This window comes from Culex pipiens, chromosome 3, assembly GCF_016801865.2.
Source record: "Culex pipiens pallens isolate TS chromosome 3, TS_CPP_V2, whole genome shotgun sequence".
Taxonomy (NCBI): Eukaryota; Metazoa; Arthropoda; class Insecta; order Diptera; family Culicidae; genus Culex; species Culex pipiens.
Window position 1 is genome coordinate 139,637,249 of NC_068939.1, and position 21,087 is coordinate 139,658,335.

General features: G+C 33.5%; 2 protein-coding genes across 2 annotated transcripts in view; both read left to right on the plus strand.

Moving 5' to 3' along the window:
- The window catches only part of LOC120421229 (uncharacterized), a 42,796-nt gene that overhangs the window by 4,752 nt on the left and 16,957 nt on the right, over positions 1-21,087 (plus strand). The window lies entirely within an intron of this gene.
- LOC120421234 (glucose dehydrogenase [FAD, quinone]) overlaps positions 8,857-21,087 on the plus strand; it is a 107,798-nt gene continuing 95,567 nt past the window's right edge. Inside the window, exon 1 of the mRNA XM_039584431.2 lies at positions 8,857-9,473. The gene's annotated coding sequence lies outside the window, so the exon portion shown is untranslated. The remainder of the gene's footprint in view (positions 9,474-21,087) is intronic.

The following is a 21,087-nucleotide window of genomic DNA, read 5'->3' on the forward strand; positions in this document are numbered from 1 at the left end:
TAAATTCTTAAATTCTTAAATTCTTAAATTCTTAAATTCTTAAATTCTTAAATTCTTAAATTCTTAAATTCTTAAATTCTTAAATTCTTAAATTCTTAAATTCTTAAATTCTTAAATTCTTAAATTCTTAAATTCTTAAATTCTTAAATTCTTAAATTCTTAAATTCTTAAATTCTTAAATTCTTAAATTCTTAAATTCTTAAATTCTTAAATTCTTAAATTCTTAAATTCTTAAATTCTTAAATTCTTAAATTCTTAAATTCTTAAATTCTTAAATTCTTAAATTCTTAAATTCTTAAATTCTTAAATTCTTAAATTCTTAAATTCTTAAATTCTTAAATTCTTAAATTCTTAAATTCTTAAATTCTTAAATTCTTAAATTCTTAAATTCTTAAATTCTTAAATTCTTAAATTCTTAAATTCTTAAATTCTTAAATTCTTAAATTCTTAAATTCTTAAATTCTTAAATTCTTAAATTCTTAAATTCTTAAATTCTTAAATTCTTAAATTCTTAAATTCTTAAATTCTTAAATTCTTAAATTCTTAAATTCTTAAATTCTTAAATTCTTAAATTCTTAAATTCTTAAATTCTTAAATTCTTAAATTCTTAAATTCTTAAATTCTTAAATTCTTAAATTCTTAAATTCTTAAATTCTTAAATTCTTAAATTCTTAAATTCTTAAATTCTTAAATTCTTAAATTCTTAAATTCTTAAATTCTTAAATTCTTAAATTCTTAAATTCTTAAATTCTTAAATTCTTAAATTCTTAAATTCTTAAATTCTTAAATTCTTAAATTCTTAAATTCTTAAATTCTTAAATTCTTAAATTCTTAAATTCTTAAATTCTTAAATTCTTAAATTCTTAAATTCTTAAATTCTTAAATTCTTAAATTCTTAAATTCTTAAATTCTTAAATTCTTAAATTCTTAAATTCTTAAATTCTTAAATTCTTAAATTCTTAAATTCTTAAATTCTTAAATTCTTAAATTCTTAAATTCTTAAATTCTTAAATTCTTAAATTCTTAAATTCTTAAATTCTTAAATTCTTAAATTCTTAAATTCTTAAATTCTTAAATTCTTAAATTCTTAAATTCTTAAATTCTTAAATTCTTAAATTCTTAAATTCTTAAATTCTTAAATTCTTAAATTCTTAAATTCTTAAATTCTTAAATTCTTAAATTCTTAAATTCTTAAATTCTTAAATTCTTAAATTCTTAAATTCTTAAATTCTTAAATTCTTAAATTCTTAAATTCCTAAATTCTTAAATTCTTAAATTCTTAAATTCTTAAATTCTTAAATTCTTAAATTCTAAAATTCTTAAATTCTTAAATTCTTAAATTCTCAAATTCTTAAATTCTTAAAAGTTGTTATCTTCTTATTCCAAAATTGTCAAACTTACGGACTCAATCCTGCAAAAACGGAATTGTAAAATTAATCAAACTTTGTTCTAAATTACTTTGTAGACAATACTTTAGGGGATGAATAAACAAATATGTTGATAGTACCCGTAGTTTTGAAGATACTAAAAAGTCTGTAACAAAAATCTGGGTGCAAAAGCTCTGGTTGATGTGCACCGCTAAATTCTTAAATTCTTAAATTCTTTAATTCTTAAATTCTTTAATGCATTATTTTATTTTAGGCTGGTACAAATATTATTCGATTCATCAGGCTTTTTTACGTATAGAACACTATTTTTGAGGTCAAAAAACCTGCGGCCTTTTTCTGAACAGATCAAATAGTATAAGGAAAATTTATTTTTAGGGGAAAAGTGGAAAAATGGACCTGTTCCCGTGGTCTCCGGTGGATGGGGTCATCACCATTCGATTCATCAGGCTTTTTTACGTATAGAACACTATTTTTGAGGTCAACAAACCTGCGGCCTTTTTCTGTACAGATCAAATAGTATAAGAAAAAATATTTTTAGGGGAAAAGGGGCAAAATGGACCATTCGATTTATCAGGTTTTTTTACATAAAGATCACTTTTTTTGGGATCTAAAAACCTGCGGCCTTTCTCGTAATCAATTTCATGGGATTAGCAGCGGGTTTGGCCCCACTGTGCTATGTATCTGATATGATTTTTTGAAATCATCACACTATGTAGGGGAGAGTGGGGAGACTTGATCCCCTTTTTTTGTATCGCACATAACTCTGTCAATTTCTCACAAAACTACAAACTTTTTGCATGAATTGAAAGCTTAAACATTCAACTATGTTTGGCTGATAAGGGTATTTCATCAGATAAACTCTTCGAATAATGCCAAGCTTTTTTAAAAAAATATTTAAAACCGGCATTTTCAAAATGTTGGGGGTAATTTGATCCCCCTTTCAACATTTTGAAGAAATCTTAAGCAAAATGTTTCTTATTCATCCAAACTTTTAATTTTCTATAAGATACAGCAATTTAACATTAAACCTGTACGTTTGTGTTTAAAATATAACAAGTTTAGCATGCACAATATTTAAAAACTTAAAATTTTCTTTTTTAGACCAAAATTGAGCATGTTTACAAAAGCTGGTAATTTTTGTTTACAAAACTTTTGAAAATGGTTCAAACTGCAGTTAGTTATGTACAACTATACTAAAGGAAACTATGTACGAAAACCCAGCCAAATTATTTAATCTTGAGGCTGATTCCAGTGGCTGTAAAAATGCAGGGATCAAGTCTCCCTTAACGCACTTTTTTAAACAATTGATTGTAAAAATAGTATGACGATAAATTTAACGTCAAATGCGTAAGGGTTTTGGAGTTGATACGTTTATCAAACAATTCATGTATAAAAAATATTTTTTTGAATATTTTTTGAGTGTTTTCTATACTTATCATAACAAAGAAAAAAGATCTCTTGGAAGTTTTTTGCAGCACTTCTTAGAAAAATGTGTGTAACTCAATCCAAACATTGTTTAATTTTTTCTTTGTTTTCTACAATGAGTTTTAGTCAATTTCGCACAACTTTCTAGAACAAAGCTAATTGTTTTACCCACATGCTGACGAGATACAGGCTTGGGATCAAGTCTCCCCGGGGATCAAGTCTCCCCACTTTCCCCTATTGATTGAGTTTAACTGAGTATAATCACATATACGCTATTTTTCACAAAAATCGTTAGTAGAGGAATCGGTAGAGTTGTTAAAATAAACCAAATTTTATCAGAGATCAGTTGAAAAATAAAAAATTATGAACTGCGTTACCGAAATTCGGTAGGTCATTAAAGAATTTGGTTATTTTATATTTACCAAACAATCCGAGAGTAAAAAATCAGATAAAAAAAAAATACTTGTGAACAGTGACACTATGTGATACTCCACATAAGGTGCACCCAAAGGAAAAATATATCTCAAAATCTGCAACATTGGATTTGCTGCAGAAAATGTCATATTTTATAACATTTTTTGCAGCAAGCCCGTAGATCATTTTTGCCCGCGTGTAAAAATTTCAGCGATCTGCAGTTCTCACCAACACATATAATGCTGGCCCGTCCCCGAGCAACACTCCAAAGAGAAGCATATGTTGGTGCTCTTTCACTCACTTTTCATCAAGCGTCCATGGCGCGGTGGTAGCGTGTCGGATCAATAACCAAGAAGTTGGTGGTTCAATCCTCGTTCTGCTAAGTGTTTTTTTTTTTGTGAAATACAACCAAAAAGCCGTCGGTAATGTCGATAATTGTCGGTAACGGGCAAAAATGTCATACTCCTATATCGCAAAAAATGCATGAGGACAGATTTCATGCAGATTCTGATATACTTTCATGCCGCCATGCATCACAATCATGCGACTGCCAGTTGGGTGTGGTAATTAGCCAGCGATGACCCCCAAACCATCACCACGTGAGGGAAAGAGATGGGGAGAGTGAAGTGAGAATAGTCTACGGGCTTTCGATTAGCCCTCGATAGGTTTAAAACTTTTCTGCGCTCAAAATTGATATTTTGAAGGTTCTCGAATAATTTCGCTCAATTATTCCGCTGTTGGTCGGTTTGACCCACACGTAGGTCGGCCAAATTTTGTGTAATTTTGTAGCCAATTTCCACCGACACTAACGTCCACACACACACAAGCGCGTACACTTTCACACGCACGCACAAGGTAGTGGCAATGCATACCGGCCTAATTACAACAGAACGGTACCGATTTGGCCAATGGAATGGAAGAAGCGATCTTGCACATCTCGGAAGCCTGCGCTGCATGCCGTAGAGAGCTGAACAAGTGATCTGCTCAATAGTAGTGCTGTTTGTTGGTGAGAACACGGTCACTACAGACACAGCCTCGTCCAAATCCCCCACCATCATCAACACTCTTGAAGAGGCAAACAATGCAGTCAACATTCTGCACTTCACTGCAGTTCTTGGACCAGCGGTCTTTCACAGCCAGGTACTGAGCCATGCCGGTGGAGTTAGAGAAGAAGATTGTGTTCAACAACGCGGTGTTCAACGAGAGAAAGAGAGAGAGATGTGCGAAACAGACCCCTGGCAGAATGCGATCGCGAAGGTCTTAACGTTCGTCGGCTTCGATGCCACGGAGAATAATTGCAACGCTTATGGGGCAATCACCTGGGTCGACATGGGAAACATGAGTTTGAGGGGGCTGTTTTTGTTAAATTAGAAAATATCGTGTGAGATGAAGAAATTGCGTGCGTATCCGAGTAGAGATATTGTGCCAAAAGTTGAATTTATTGCTCGTGATTTGGATAAAAAAGGTCCTTTTAATCCTGTTTGATTTTTCTTTAAAATGGCTAAAATACGGGAGCGATCAAAATATTTTTCTTTATTTTAATCATGAAACAATAATGTACGATTTAGATCGATCGTTTTAACAATCAGAAATTAAGAAGAATTTATAAGATGAAAGAGAATTACATCTTTACCTTCTTGATTTGGTATCATTCAAAAGTTCAATTTATTTTTGAATTATTTTTTAGCATTGGAAATCGCTTAAGCAGATGAATTTTACCTTGTTTACTGTAGTCCCTTAGTTTAATAGTATGTATTCAATACATTTTTTATTGGTTTTGTCACCCTTGCTTCCTTTATTTCCAATAACCAGGAGATAAAAAATAATTCCCTAAAAACCTTGTACCGTATTGTCCGTATTGACCCAAAATCGGTTCTAGCTCGCGATTTGCAATTTACAGAAAATTGTTAGGAAATATCCAACAATAAGATTGAAATTTACACACATTTTCTTACATTATACTTAGCTTAGAAATTTGAATCAATGAAAATGAATCTGATCATCTACAATCGAAAAGTTATCAAATTAGGAATTTGACGTATGGTTTTGGAAAATTTCAAATCTACGGTAAGTTGACGTTTTCATATCAAAGGTAAACAAACAACTGCATTGTAACGCATATCATCCCAGCAAGTTTTCTAATTTGACTGTAGATGACGGTCGTAAGTTGCGTACTTTTCTAAGTAACTTATCTATTTTACTTTACTTAACTGTTCTAAGCAAAGCCCTTAAACACATAATTCCAAGCTCACTAAAAGTGTATCCTCAAAACCTTATACCTTCTCAAAAACGGTCCAACTCTAAGCGAAACTTACTTGGGGATACAGTGGAGATTTTCCCTTATCTCCTTAATGAAGTAGAGTATCGACACTTCCCCTCTTCCAAACCGCTTTCCTTGTCCTAATTTCAAAAATATAGGTTTGAATTTATCTTTTCGCCACCTTTAGATTAGTTCTCCAGGATTTTATTTTTTTTAAATAATAATTTGAATTAAACACCGTAGTTAAAGTGTTTAATGGCAAAATGCATTACAGTTGATTTAAGTATTTTTTTCAAAATATAAAAAAAAACTATAATGAATCGAATCGTAAAACATCTCTTATTTATTTTTATTTTCTTAATCTTAACATTAAATTTGACTTAAGAGACCTGTAGTTGATCGAATTTGAGTGCCTGTTAAATTACTAGATGAACATCTATATTCTGTGTAGCATATTTCCAGATTACTGGAATTAAGGATACAAAAGAAAGATAATTTATATAAAATGAGCTGGATTTTTTAAAACATTTCGCGAGTAATAACTTTAAAAAAACACTTATAATTTTCACAAAACTACGTATTTTCGAAAAAGTACCCAATTTTTACAATAATGGTATCAATTGATAATTTTTTTTCATTCATTCCAAAAGTTTTTTACTTTTTTTTGAAAATAACAAAAATACTTTTTTACAAAAAAAACCTAAAATTTTAGTACACCCAAAATTCAAAATCGAGATAATCGTTCTCTCAAAATTTATTGAGGGCTCAGTGCCAAAATCGATAGAATAATGGTACCAACTCACACCATCATAACAAATGAGTTCATTCGTTAGTTGAATCAATAAATCTCCAACAAGTGTCATACATCGACTTCTGACTTCTCCTTGGTCACCAAGCTGTGGTGGCCAAGGCAGCTAAGTCATTGGATTGGTTTGTCAAAGGTCTCTGGTTCGATTCCCGTTGTCGACACTTTTGGTTTTTTGTTTGACGGATGAACTTTTTTTGCAAATGAACCTCGAGAGAATAGTTCTATCGCCCATCTCGAGCTGTGTTCTCTGCGTCCGTGAATGGTACCACTATTCTCTCGATTCGAGACCATCATTCTCTCGGACTAGCGCTGCCAGTTTTGGGTGTATATATAATATTAGTATCAAATGATCGGAGTTATTTCATTTACATTTCAAAAATAAAAACGCAAATTCTTGAAAATACAAAAAAATTACTAACAAACTGAAATTTTGAGTATTTTTTGAAAAAACGTAATTTATGAAAATTTATTTAATTTTTTTGTATTTTCAAAAAAACTGTTTTATAGTTTGTGAAATATATGAAAAATCCTCATCATTTGTTACTCATATTGTTAGAAACTGACATTTTGAGCATTTTTTCAAAAATACGTAGTTATGTGGAAATTTTGAGCATTTTCAAAAAAAAATGTTGTTATTTTCGAATTGTATGAAAAAATCCCGATTATATCAAATAATATAACTTATATCGTTTAAAAATAAATTTGGAGTATCCGTTATAACTTTCGAAATGTACGTAAAAATCTTGAGCATTTTATACCCATATTATAAAAAAGCTGATATTTTGAGTACTTCAAAAAAATAGTAGTTTTGTGAAATTTTGAGTATTTTCGCAAAACTGTGTTATAACTTATACCGAAATGTATTAAAAAATCCCGATCATTCGATACTCGTATTGTAAAAAAACAGATATTTTGACTACTTTTTCGAAAATACGTAGTTTAGTGAAAAACCTGAAAATATTAAAAAAATGTATTGCTTTCGAAAAGTATGAAAAAATCCTAATCATTTTATACCCATATTGCAATAATAATAATTTTGAGTAATTTTTCGAGAAACATTGCATTTTCAAAATACAGGAAAAGTATGTATTTCGTGAAAGTTTCAGTCTGCCTGTGTGGATCAATCGGACCGCGCAATGGACTCACAATCCAATGATCGCTGGTTCGAATCCCGAGGTAGACGCAAAAAAAATCTAAGTGTTAATATAGGTATTCGGAGCCCTCTCCCCGTGCCATACCTTCACACTTAGGAGAGTCTCCTTAGGAGACCCGGGAGGCGGAGTCTTGTCGCAAAAAGAACGATACACTCCTTGGATCCGTTGACGAAACCGCAAGGTTTAAGAGGGCCACATTATAAGGTGTTACGTCGATTCCGTTTTTTCGTGAAACTTCTCATGTTATTTTAACTACAATGGATAGCTGACATCATTCCGATTACAAAACACCAGATTTTTTTGAAGTTTGGAAGTTTTTTCAATAGGATAATAGCCAGTGTCTCACATATAGCCAAAATCCCATAAGCTCTTTGCTTTAGTTATGCACTGGACCGTGCTTAACCGAGGCAGCTGAACGAATCAAAACCGGGGCAGTGCAAAACCGAGGCATGACTGTATTTGCTTCAAAATTTTGTGTTAGCAAAAAAAATCAAGTTAGGTTTAGAAATTTGGGTTTCTTAAATTAGATTTTTAAAAGCATTTTATTGTATACTTGACAAAAACTAAGAAAACAAATTTAGAAGTTTAAAAAAAACTAGAGGTCTTCAAATATTTTTTTCGAGTCATTGCATCTTCCCCATGATAAATAATTTCAAATCAATTGGGATTTCACCAACTATTTTCTAAGAGTTTTATCAAATTTGCATGGAAATTAAGTTTAAAGCGAAAAGGAGAATGGAATGAAAAAGGTTGATATTTACAACTACATCGACTTTCTTGATTCGAATATTAAAAGGCTCAATCTTCTAAAGTGAAATTTCTTAGGGAACCTCGGATAATAAAATCGAGACTGTACCACATTTGTGGCCAACAAAAATGTCAAGCAGGATTAAAGTTCAATCACTTCACCACATCTGTCAATATTTGCATTTCCATAATTTCACTGTCAAGTTCCAATCGCCACCCCTTCCCATATTGATCGCGTATGTATATGCAAATGGGTCACCGTCAAAAGCTTCCAATATCCTTCAACAAACAAAAACAACTTGAAAGTCAACTCGAAAGTGCCCAAACTTTCCTACGCTGGCGCACGCTCTCGCTGCTACTCAGCATAACAATCGCGACTTCGCGCACAATTTGCAAACAAGTGAGAGAGAGAGCAAGATTCGCGCAAAGCTGAGAGCCGGAGAGACTTGCCGCACAGAACAAAACGGCATCGAAGGGGCCAACGACGACGCGATCGCGACAACAACAGCAACAACTTCGACGTCTGTTTACGGGAATCCCGCGCTGGGTAAGACAACAACACAAGACACAAGTGAGCGAAGAGATGATGTGCACGGAGACGACCGACCGAAGAAGTGCTAAGAAATATAAAACTAACGCGCAGTAATGAGACCCGTCTCACAATCTTTGCAAGCCTCACCAAAGCCGGAGGAGGTTGGATCTGACGAGGATCGGATCTTGAACACCGGACAGGACAGGACTCTTCTAACCTTCTACTCTGCTCTCGCGAGTTGATTTTCGCGGATTTCCTTGGGATTTTCCCACTTTTCTTGCGGTTCTGTTTCAAGCCGCGATCGTGTGTTCTTGAAGTGTACCGAAGATCTGCAAGATCTCGGCGAGCGCTGAGCAGCTCATTCTCGTACTGAACGTTCCGCGGATCGGTCGTGCATCGCGTTGGTACTTGCGCCTCTGGTATAACCTACTCCAAGAAGAACCGTGTCAACGGTAGAGGAGACTGGTCACGCGAGACTGACCCCTCCGAAGAAGAATCGAATCTGTGCATTCTAAAGTGTTCAACTAGGTGGAACGAACAAGCTACAGGACTAGGTAGTTTGTGTTGTTCAGGGGTGCAGTGACCCTGAACGGAAGATCGTGCGTAAGTGCGGGAGTTTGGTGAAACAAATAGTTGGTGAAAAAATCAGTGCTAGACAGTATATCCGGACGGGGGGTTGATCACGTACGGTGGAGCTGAGATCGAGGATCGGGCGGACGCACGCACGCAACACGCCATCGAGGAAGTAGGTGAACACTTTCAGTTTCCCATCACGTCACATGCTTTTGGCTTTTTAGAGCGTTTTATTGAAGTGCTAATTAACATCGCGAAAGAGAGGTGATTAATCAAACTGAAATCATCTCGTTTGTTTTTGGTTTGCCATGTCGTTTATGTTTTGGGGAGGTAATTATGGACCGGAAAAGGGTGGTTAAAGTGCTCCAATATGAATATGTAACGGAGATTAGGTGGGAGATCTTTAAATAATTTGTTTTGAATACGTTTTTTTAGGGCATGAGAAATTTTAAAGCATAATTTTGGAGAAAACTTGTAGTGAATAAATGGCTGTTAACTGGTATTGTGGACGATCACACAACATTTTTTTTATTATGTCACTCTAGAGCGTCCAATTTCCCGTTCCGGGAAAAAAAATCCCGGGAATTCCCGAAAAAATATTTCCCGTTTCTCGGGAAATTTGCAAATTTCCCGGGAATTCCCAAAATTCAAGCAGAAGTATACATTTTCTTAACTTTTTGTAGCATGAATTTAATATTTGTATTTTATAAAGCATTTAATAATACCTAATGTCACAAAATGTTAAAAATAATTCCCAATTTTTTTTCATAACAATTTTTTCCTTAACACAATCAAACATAATTTTGAATTGTCTACAAATTGATCTATTAGTCTGAAAAAGTTTTGTTTTTGCTTTTAAAATGAATCATTTTCTAGCATTCTTGATTTCAAATAATTCAATCTTTTAAATATTTTAGTAGCAGTACTTATACTATTGCATAATAAAACAATTATTTAATCGAAAAATGCACACTAGTTCATTAACTAACAATCTGTATTACATTACTTTGCATGTTTTAAAGATTTCTTTCATGATATAACTTTCAAAGAACAACATTATTTTTAAACAGTGTTTTTAAAAACCTTTTCAACATAATTTGTTTCATAAATTAATGTATTTAGAATTTCAGTAATTTTCTGGAAAACTTTAATGGATTTTTTATCTTGAGCTGACATTTGATAAAAATTTATGGAGAAACATGTGTGTGTTTATGCATTTTTATTGGAGGTTTAAGTTGTTCTGAAAGTTGTTGAAGGAGAATTAGAAATTTTAAATTTCTTCGTTTGATGTTGATACTTTTAGTTCACAAAATCAATTGCTATATTTCAAAACTATTTTTATTTTTTTTAATTTGAGCAAGATTTTTTTTGTTTTTAAATGAATCCAAAACTTAAAGGAGGTATCAAACTATGACAAACAAACAAACAAACTAGACAAGATAGGCACGTTTTTGGCGTTTGACAGTTTGTTTGGTTCGCCATATTGTTTCTGTAAATGTTTTTTTAAAAACAGTTTGTGAGTTTGGCAAATGAGTTTGCGGTAATACAAAAACACTTGCCCTTTTATAAAATATTTGTTTATGTTGAGCCAATACTGTTTTTGTAGAAATTTTAAACAAACAAGTAATAGTAACTATTATTATTACAAATCAAAATGTATGATTTCGGATAAAAAGTACTTCTTACAAAAAATGTGTGTATGATAAATAGGTAACTCTAATATTATTTATTACTTGACTGAAAATACTTGAATGAATAAATGTAAAAATAACTTAAAATATTGTTGTGACACATAACTTTTTAACAGCTTAGAATTATTAATAATGTTATTCTCTCTTGAGTGAATAGTGAAGTTTTTTTTTATAAATGGTCCAATGAACAAAATTCTATTTTTTTGTGTTTTTGAATAACACTGACTCAAGGCGGTTTCAAAAGACTTTGAAAGCGAAAAATGAAAATTTTATTTAATGGATTTAAAAAAAAAACTTTTAATTTTAATAATTTTCATACCAGTTTAATTTAAAAAAAGTCATAGAATTACCGTAATATGTTTAAAATATTGTTTTTATAAAAATAATAAAATATGATAATCAAAAATGTCTAAAATTTCATAAGCACGTAAGTTAGCCCAAACTTTTCCCCAAAAAGTTTGCCAAACATTTTCTGATGTTGTGTAATGCACTAACAAACTGATTATTTGGTTGCGTGGTTTATGGATGGTCCAACTTAAGCCCTTTGATCGTAAGCCAACTTTTGTCAGCGGCTTAAGGTAATTTTTCTATGTAGTTGGTGCATTCCTCACTTCATTTCAAAAAGAAAAGTGAGAAAGAACCGGATATAATATTCAAATGAAAAATAAACATTTTTGGAGTTTTTTCAAAAGGTCCAATAGATCAAATTTCCAGTTTTTGCTTTTTGGGTGTTTTTGAAACCGCCTTGAGTCAGGGGTATTAAAAAACACCCAAAAAGCAAAAACTGAATTGGTTTATTGGACCTTTTTTTAAAAAAAAAACTCCAGATTTTAATACCAAGTGCGCTGCAATATCGTTTCCGACAAAGAACTTTGTCTTAAGAGCTCTTTTTGCGGTGCCAATTCAAAATATGGACAATAAATTTTAGAGGTGGGCAAAATCGCTCTTTTTAGGAGCCGCTCATTTTCGTTTGCTCTTTCGCTCTTTTTCAAAATTGGGATGAAAAGTTTTTTTTAAAAATCGTGTGATTTTATAAGTTATTTCACATTGGACTTTTCAAATTATTCAATAAAAAAATTAAAGCTGAAAACGAGAAGATGCCCTTGAAAACCATAGGTCTTGGCGGTGTCTATGTCATGATTTCTACTCGAACCTAAACATTAGAGTAATTGAATGGCATCCAAACTTAAATCTAGGATGTTGGAAATATTACTATTAATTTTTAAATTGCGTTTATTTCTGCAAGAATTGAACTAATGCTGATATTTTATTTGGAGAAAACATTCTGTGAACTCTTTTCTACTTTCTGAATTAATCGATAAAGTCTATAAACGCTAAAGTTTAATCGGACAAAAGGTTTTTTTTCCCAAAATCTCTTAACTATTCAGTAGATTTTTGGTTGGATTTTTTTTTTGGAAATTCAATAAATTATATTTATAACAAAAATCATGCCATCTTGAGCCGGATATATCAAAACACCAAAGTTTAAAAAGAACCGCGGTTCTTTTTTTGTTAGCCACGGTTCTTTCGCTCTTTTCAGTGAACCGGCTCTTTGAGCGGCTCACGCTTTATTTGCCCACCTCTACTAAATTTCATGGTTTTTGATTCTGGAAATAAAATAACATTTCGACAGTGGTGGCCAAACATTTACCAACGCACTTCAAGTTTTTTTTAACTGGACATTATACTAGCCATTTCAACTCATAGACAAAAAACCCGGCAATTTTGTAATAAAATGAATAAAATTCAATGGAAGAGAATTTTTTAACTAGCTTTGTACAAAGTCCTTTGTCATATTGGTCATGTGTAACATAACCACCTGCACCTTTACCCAGTCACGACGTTCTAGCAGAATTCTAGTAGAGTTCTCACAGAGCTGAATATTCTTACAGCATTCGGGCATTAATGTTCCACCGTTCTAGCAGGATTCTGGCAGAACCAGCTCTGCTACAATATTTCGTGACTTACTTGTTGGGAACAGGAACCATTATAATCGCCGTACTTTTTAATTGATTCATTGATAAATTAATTAAATAAAATTTGAGTTCTTACAAAATTATTACGTTCCAGAAAATCATTAAATTTTGTATCTCTTCTGATCAGCTTATGATTTTATACAAAAACCATTTTCCTTAATTATTATAACTACCGATGGAACCGGAATCTCATCCCTAAACTCTAATTCCGCCATCAAAAAGGGCACCCCGGTGCAGATCAGCTGATCGCGATAACTTTTTCTTCTGTCTGCTGCTTTACTCCCAAACCCTAATGTTTTCGAACTTTACCGCGCGCTTTCATTTCACTTTCGGTAGACTTTTAAAATAACGTTCCTTCTCCGCCTCTCCGCGAATCATCATCCCACGTGAAAAGCCAGAAATTATGCGAACATCTTTAATGCATAGCTGCTGCTGCTGTTTGGCTGGCTGGCTCGCTGATGGCATCAGTAAAAGAAGAAACTTTCTTCCGTTTCGTGGGAGTTTCTTTAAAGTTGAGGAGCTTTTTTTTTAGCACTAGGGCTGAACACGGGAAGATGAGTGCGAAAAAATGGGTAATTTGCATTTTTGTTCGTCGTTAGGGTATGGTGAGCTTTTTATGATTAAAGATTTGAAACTTTCTCTTAAATATTGAAGAACTTTTTTGAATATTTTTTTATTAACCTTACATTTCCGTGCTCATGCAAAATTTATCATATTATAAGACTATTTCAAAACACTTTCCCCTACATTGTTCACTAAAAAGCATCTCACCGGGAAGCTGATTCGCTTATTGCTTCCTTAACGAATAACTTATGAAATATAACCACCGATGCCATCCCGTCATTAATTGATATAGGTGTCATAATTCAGTGGGATCCTCGGTTCACTAACCAAGAGCCTCTTCTCTCTCTCTCGAGATATCTCCATTACAACCTCAAAAATGATGACAACGCTGTGATTGTGTCAACCGAAGAAGAGACGGTCAAAAAAAAAAGAAAGAAACACATTAAAACTGTCATAGAGACGTCTGGAGATTGTTTACAGCCCAGACCTGCACTAATTAGAGACAAATTGTCTATTGTGAGCAGCAAAAGAGGTGATGCAAATCGGCTGATATGGCAGCGCTAGTGCGTAATTAAAAATCAATTAAAAGTGTGGAAAAAGTGTGACGAGATGATCTTGTCTTGTTTGGAGTCCAGTCAAATGTGTATACAAGGACAAGGGACAATTTACATTTCAATGTTAAAATATGAAACATTCGTGAAATTTTCCGATCTTTCCGAAAACAATATTTTTAAAATTTTCATTTCAAGACTAACATTTCAAATGGGTAAAACATTCAATATTACGCCTTTTTGAAATGTTAGTCTTGATTTAAAAAAATTGAAAATATTTTTTTCGAAAAGATTGGAAAATTTCACGAATGATTCATATTTTAAAATTGAAAATCAGACCATTAGTTGCTTAGATATCGACGTTAGAAAATGGTGGGTTGTTTGGGTGAGACTTAGAAAACAATTTTCTCAGCCTTTCAAAAATATTTTTTCAGAAGTGGGCAAACATGTGCACTAATTTAAAAAAATGGAAAACTGAGACTATTTTCAAAAAAATACCTAAAAATGGCTGTAACTTGAAAATGGTGCACTTTATGAAAATTTCACAAAATTACAAAGAGACGAGTTGTTCCTTTTAATTCCGCTATATATTTTTAATATCTTGACAGATACGTATTTCGTCTACTACTTGCAAACTTCATCAGTGTTCTGTTCTCAGTCGAGAACAGAACACTGATGAAGTCTGCAAGTAGTAGACGAAATACGTATCTGTCAAGATATTAAAAATAAATAGCGGAATTAAAAGGAACAACTCGTCTCTTTGTATTCACAGTAATGCATTCTGCTAAAACGCTCAACCAAACCACAATCACAAAATTACTTTTTGATTGCAAATTTGATTTTACATCGAAAAATGAAGTTGAAAAATTTTTGCGACCAATATTTCGTTTTTTTGAAAAAATCAGTATTGATTCGAAAATTCATAACTCGGTCAAAGATTTTTTGCACAACCTGGAAATTTCTGAAAAGGTAGCATTTTATGTCCCCTAAAACATATCAAAAAAATAAATAAAAATAGTGTTTTTTTGCCAATCAAGTTTTAGTGACAAAAAGTTAAATTAAAAATCACCAATTTTTTTTACCGTGTATCATTTCTTTTCAGTGTAGTCCTTATCCATACCTACAACTTTGCCGAAGACACCAAATAAATCAAAAAATTCCTTCAAAAGATACAGATTTTTGAATTTTCACATATCATTTTTGTATGGACAGTTGCCAAATTTGAATGCAAATTTATATGGACAAACTAATGATGCAAAATGGCTTCTTTGGGCATACCGAAGGCACCAAAAAAGTTTCAGCCGGATTAAAAATACAAAAAAAATCGAATGACCGAAATCTCAGAGAATTGCTCCATACATAAAATCCATTTGGTACACTTGCCCCACCCGAACAAGATTTTTAAAAGCTTTCAACAAAAATAACCAACAGATAAATCATACTTTATAATAGGTACGAGACATTGATAAGGACACTACTGATCTAGGAAAATAGCACTTTGATAAAATGAACTTTTAAACTTACTTACTTACTTATTTTGGGCTTTCCAAATGTTATAGGAAAACAAAGGATTTGAAAAAAAACACCATTCAATCTTGTGTCCCGTGGCGTTTACGTAGTAATAGAATTAACTAAAACAGTAAAAAATAATGTAAATTTGGAAGCTGTAATTTTGGAAGGTTGAATATTACCTCTTTTATGATGTAATTTTACCTCAGTTTAGACTGAAAAAGTGACATTACACCAGAAAAGTGGTAAAATTACACATTTCCAGAGGTAAAATTACACCTTTTTTCTGACATAAAAGATGTACTCCTTCCCAGATGTAATATTACCATGATTTTTTTTCTGTGTAATTGCATTGCTAGTAACCATTCCTCATATTGGAAATATTGGAAATTGTAAGAATAACGATCGGAAGAGCGATTGTTCCACTTGCCCCATATAGTCGTCTTGCCCCATTTTCCCCTACACAGCAAAAAATCCGATGGTAAAATCGCATGCAAAAGCATGCACATCACCGTTGTGAGCAAAAGCATGTAATATTGTATGAGAAAATGTGTACACAAAAAGCATGTACAATAGAAAAATAAATAAATTCCGCACATCCCAAAGCAACATCAATCTGGTGAGTGTCATATCCAGATTTCAAAGTCCGCGCCCCGTCTCGGCTATCTCGCCGTCTTGTAAATGCTTTGTTCAACGCCGATGAATTAACTGTATACGATGTATGGGGAACGTACAGCTACATCGGTGTTGATCCATCTGAATTCACAGCGGCGAGATAGCCGAGATGGTTGGGGCGCGAACTTGGTAATCTGGATAAGACTCTCACCAGATTGATATTATTTTTGGGGTGTGCAAAATTTATTTATTTTTCTTTTGTACATGCTTTTTGTGTACACGTTTTCTCATACAATATTGCATGCTTTTTCTCACAAAGGTGATGTGCATGCTTTTGCATGCAATTTTACACAGAAATTTTTTACTGTGTACATTTCGATTTTAGTTTTTTCAATGAGACCAAATTTATTGAATACTTAAAAAAACCGCAAAAGATAAATTCAATAAATTTTAGCTAATTCACTAATATTTTTAGGGAAATTCTGATGTTTTCTGTTTTTTTTTCTCATTTTTATAAGTTAACTACATAAATTTTGAAAAATATTTCCGACGCCTTTTTGGAGATTAAATCAATCAAACTTGTTTTATTTAGCAATGTATTGGGTCATTGGATTTGGGCAATCAAATATTTGACTGAACATTTTGTAATGCCTGCATTGCTCATAAGTTGAATAAAAAGTCAGTTTATTTATCTATCAACAACGTGAAGAGTAAATCAAATATTTTAGTAACAATTTTGAAAATTTTAAATTATTTTAAATGGTAAATAACTATTTTAAGGACTTTAATTACCATTAATAACTTTTAGTTTATTGAATTACCGGTAATTAGGTCGTTGCAAATTTTTTTCAAGGTTAATGTAGCCCCCCCCCCCCCCTCCCCACCCCCTTCAAAATTAGTTCATAAAATCAGGGGGCAAAAAAAAATATTTTTTTTTTTCAAAAAACTTGAAAATTTCAATAGAATTAGAAGTCTAATAAACTGAAAACAATCTAAAATACCCTATCCTGCATATATAATCATATTTAGCATGATTGAGCTAGTTTAAAAATATTTTGAACTTTTATGAGTTTCCAATATACATCACCGCAAAAACTAAGTCACTTTCTACAAGGCACTTACGCACTATCAAAACAAACGTATTTGGTAGTGTGAGTGAGCACGGTGTGAAAAGGGTGTCAAACATAAAAAAGACTCCGATGGACAACATTTGAAATGAAACAAAAAACAAAACAATAATGTTGACAAAACTTACGCGAAAAGGTTTTCCTTCGGTACATTTTGAAGCAAAATATTATAAAATTACTCGTTGTCCTGCGCTGAAAATGTTTATGGCATCCTCATTTTTATCAAATTTTCAAAACCCATATCTTGTGATTGCATCATAATTGTAGCGCCAACATAATTTCCTCTGCCGCAGCCTAATTAATAAATCATCTGCTTTCCTCAGCTGCTAAAAATAGCTCCGCCGAAAAAGCTTTAAACTTTTTAACTGTTGCATGTCGGGTCGGATTAGTCGGTCTGTGTTCTCCGCAGGAAATCCATAACCTGAGGTAACATTTCCCACGCCGGTAGTTGCGGCGGCGGCGGTTTATGGCATTTTTTGCTTTGTTGTGGCAGCATTGTTTTCATTTTTGATTCGACAATCACAGCAAAGTCACGATGAAAAACGAAAAAAAAAAATAGAAATCAAATCTACACCAACAAATTATGCTGACCATCATCTAATCTGGCGGCCAGTTAAGGCCAGACCACCGTCCCCCCTCAAAAGTTGATTACTGTCGAGACGATGGTAATTACGATGTTTGATGCTGAACGATGACGACGGTGACGGGTGATGAATGGGTGGTGGGTGGTGGAATCGATGAGAAGAGAAAAACGAACCTATTTTCCAATGTTCCATGTCCCAGTCAGCATCGACAGTTTTAAGTTAGCAGCAAAGAAGAGGAAAAGTTTATTTCTTGGGGAGTCTTCTTGGGCTGAAATCGTGTAGTGCAAATTTGAGGGCAGTCGGCACGAAGAGCAATAAAAAATAAAACACTAAAAGTAGCTCGTCCAAAAAGGGGTTGAGTGAAGAAATGATGTGCCTGTGTGCATGTTCAAATGTGGATAAAATGGTGCTGAATGTTGAGATGTTTTCTGATGGTCTCTTTTCTCTCTTCTTGCATAATCGTTGACACTTAGTGCATGCACTTAAAATTAATTTGGGAGTATTGCAAACTTTAACAAAACGAATATCCAAAATTAAGTTTGAAAATCTAATTAACAATTAAATAACAATTACACACCCAAGTAAAAATTTTTTTCCAGGAGTTCTACAAGAGCTCTTCAAGATAGCTACAGCATAGCAGTTTGGACCGCGGTAGGATAAAACGCTCTTCAAGTACTCTTCCAAACTCCTGAAGAAATTTTGAAGAGACTTTAATCCTACCGCGGTCCAAACTGCTATGCTGTAGCTATCTTGAAGAGCTCTTGTAGAACTCCTGGAAAAAAAATTTTACTTGGGCAACTCAACATTTTTGAAGGTTATGTTAGTCAACGCTACGATTTCGTCAAGGTATGATAGATTTGGGCTCTCTGAACATGCACCACCGACAGAATTGAATTTGAGTGAATTTCCTGCCAATGAAAAAAATTTCAAATTTTGGGTATAAATGCTATGGTATCATCTTAAGCAACCATGCGCACCCACGTTTATCTATGGAGTCTATGGGGGGGAAACCCCCAAATGACAAATACAAAAAAGCCCACTTTTGTCACCCACTTCGATCGATAAACCCATCAACCCCGCGAACCCAAAACATCAAAAGACCACCCCCACACCAAACACGCACGTACGTCACAGACCACAACAACAGCAGTGGTGCGACCTCAGGCCTGAACTTTGCGCCCATCATCTGGGGGCCAAGCCATCAGGGGTGGTCGGTCGGGTTGGTTCAACGAGGGCAAACCCGCAAAAGCCAAAAGCCACCGAAATGACGCCAATCTTCATTAAAAGCCACGCAGGCAAAAGTGCTCTCGTGGAGAAGCGAAAAAAAAGAGTGCTCTTTCTAGTGGCGTTTAACCACCAACCGATGCTGCTGACTGATGGACCTTCAATCGACGTTCCGTGCCAATTTTGACCACGAGGGGAGGGCAGCTTACGTAAAAAGCCTCCTAGAGCGAGGTTGGGTTTTTTCTTTACTGTTTTGAGCTTTGAACGGGAGCTGCTTATAGACTTAGCTTGAACATTGAATTTTTTGAACAATTCTTTCGAATAAAAACTTTTTTAATTTTTTGATAAATTTGACTTATTGAACGAAAAATTTCAAATCTATTTTGACCATCAAATTTTCTACTTTGTAACCACTGTGCAAGGTATGAAGAAGTGCTGCCAGCTTCAACAATCGTCGATTTGCTCGCCACATCACCGGCCGACTCGAAACAACCAATAGCTTTTGGGGTGTGCGAGCGTTCTTCGAAAGCTTTTTTTTTGCCACCCATCAGCACAACACAATAACCGCACCAAAAAGGGGGTGATTTTCTGCTCTCAATTTCTGCGCGAAACTATATAGGGGAGTGGCATCTACTAAGTCTAGTTTTTCAAGAAATCAAACCTATAAGCATAACATATAAAAATGTGTTACAATTCGGCCATAATTATGATTATAATGAAGAGAAAACTACAAATAAGCCTTCAGCGAAAAAAAACGAAGTTGGCTTTATAGCTGTCGGCCACCATTGCTAGTACCAACCACTAGTGTCTTCCTTTTTATCTACAAGGACTTCGCCGCCCTGGGCTCCTAAGTGTATGAAAGTTTGGCACGGAGCGACGGCGCCGAATACCCATATTTACACAAAGAATTTTAGAGCGCCCGCCGCGGGATTCGAACCGGCGACCTCTAGATTGTGAGTCCAGTGCGCGGTCCGATTGATCCACACGGGCGGGGCATTCAGCAATGAACATTTAAATTGACTTTTGGAAAGGAAACCTTGGGTGTAAACAAACAGCCTATCTTTTTTGCTCTATTAACAGTTTACGTTGAGTCTGAATTTTTTACATCCAAGGTCACGCCCTATTGAAAGTTTGCTACGGTTAGACAATGTGAAACTCATTACAATTCAATTTAATTATTATTGTTTTGAATATTCCATTACATCTCGACAACTTTTGCAAATTATAAACAATTTTCAGTTAGTAAATTTAGCTTGTAGATTTTTTTAATAATTTTTTTAATTACGCCAAATTGATCATAATTTAATATCGAACAAATTATTGAAAAAATGGTTTCAATAACTCATTTTTTTTCATCAGCCGAATAATCAAATTTCAGTTAAAGTCACTTGAATCCAATACACAACAACAACTATTCATAGTGAGTTCTCTGGCCTGCAAAGATGGTCAAATAAGGGTATTTAAAATTTTATCTAAAAGCAGTTTTAAAATTTTAGTTTGATATTTTGATAAAAAAAAACTAACACTGTGACTTTTTGGTATTAAATTTATGGAAATTTTATAAATTTGCTATAGTTCTTTTAAAATTTTTGTCAACAATTCAATAATTTTCCTAAAACACTAAAAATCCCGGTTAAAATTCAACTCTCGATTCCCGGGAAAATCAAGGGTCCTGATTGTTCCAAAAAGACTCAGTCACTCGCGAGCACAAATCTAGAGCGACGTAAAACTACTCTGATGTATTCCTACCGTTTGTCACTTCCAAACCAATCGCTACCGAACACTCTCTCTTTGATCTCCCTCTCCCCTCTCATTCAAATCGGGTAGTACAGCGAATGGTTCAGAGAGACCGATTTCGTTAAGTCGCTCAAAGTTGACTGAGAAAAGTTTGCGATCGGCTTTGCTTTGATCATTTAATTAATTGCTTACAAACAATGATATAAAT